Source organism: Polypterus senegalus, chromosome 2 (assembly GCF_016835505.1).
Source record: "Polypterus senegalus isolate Bchr_013 chromosome 2, ASM1683550v1, whole genome shotgun sequence".
Lineage (NCBI taxonomy): Eukaryota > Metazoa > Chordata > Cladistia > Polypteriformes > Polypteridae > Polypterus > Polypterus senegalus.
Window position 1 is genome coordinate 238,996,383 of NC_053155.1, and position 1,443 is coordinate 238,997,825.

Below are 1,443 nucleotides of genomic sequence, written 5' to 3' on the forward strand. Positions count from 1 at the left end.
AGACTATGAGTTACTATGTTATAAAAATGGTTTGGAAGCTAAAATGTCTGTAACCTTTTGAAAATCACTTTCAGATAATAGCTACTCTAGCTGCAGGTTTGATAGCTGCTATGTAAAATAATGACCTTGTGAACAACGACATGACAAATTTGACAAGTCCTGTCATCTGCTCTGAGGTGCCACATGGCACATGATAGTGAGGTAATTACAGAGGAGGGTAAGATCTTACTCCTGAAATGGACACTTTTGAAATTTTACTATTAAAATGGCTTAAATCTTTATAATAGCTTTCATTGATTTTATTAGTACACCTTTTGAAACCTTTACAAAAGATGGATAGTTCCAGCTTTAGTTTGGATATTGAAAATAGTTATACAATGACTGTTGTGGAGACTGGCCCAGACACAGGCAGGCGGACACGTTCATGTCACCCACAAACACGTTTATTTACAATATTTACAGTCTTAAAGTGCACCACAAAACCCCCAAAGTCCCCAGTCCTGGCCACACAATGCCTTTCTCTTCAGACCACCTCCTTCTCTCTTCTCCAGCTCAGTCCACTCCACTCCCGACTCCAGCCCTGAATGAAGGGAGGCGGCCCCTTTTATTATCATCCGGATGTGCTCCAGGTGGGTTCCGGCAATTACCCGCCGACATGCCCCAGTGTGGCAGAAGTGCCGGCTGCATCCCCAGAAGCACTCCGGGTGCCCCTGCTCTTCTTCCCCCCAGCACTTCCTGGTGTGGGGGAAGTGCTGAGGTCCAGGGCTCCAAAGGCATGGGGCGCCCCCTGGCGGTGACCACGGGCCACTACAGGGTGGAGCTTCAAAGCTCTGTACCCGTGGCCACCAAAGCAACCAGGGTGGCGGCCCCCACGTGAGCCAAGGCGGGCGCATGCCCTCTTCCGGTCCTTCATGGCGTCCCGGCCAGGTCGTCGCCCCGGCACCTCTGACACTGTATAAACATACACAACATGCAGAAAACTGTTATATAATGTTTTTTTAATAATGTATTAATAAAAATTTTGGTAACACTTTAGTTTTAGGTATTGCAAAAATACATCTATTATTCATTTACTGTTATGCCTTGAGACCTTTTGTTTGGGTCTTCATAACACTTACAAAGCATCAGTAATATGTTTATTCACTTCTGCAATAAGACCTATCAAGAAAACTTCACTTTGGAGTGGTCTGGAGATGGCTTAACTGAGACATATTTCTCTTGACATTACTGTACCTATTTAGCATCCATCCATCCATTATCCAACCTGCTATATCTTAACTACAGGGCGCAAGGCAGGAAACAAACCCTGGGCAGGATGCGCACACACACACACACACACACACTAGGGACAATTTAGAATCGCCAAGGCACCTAACCTACCTAACCTATATGTCTTTGGACTTTGGGAAGAAACCGGAATACCCGGAGGAAACCCATGCGGAC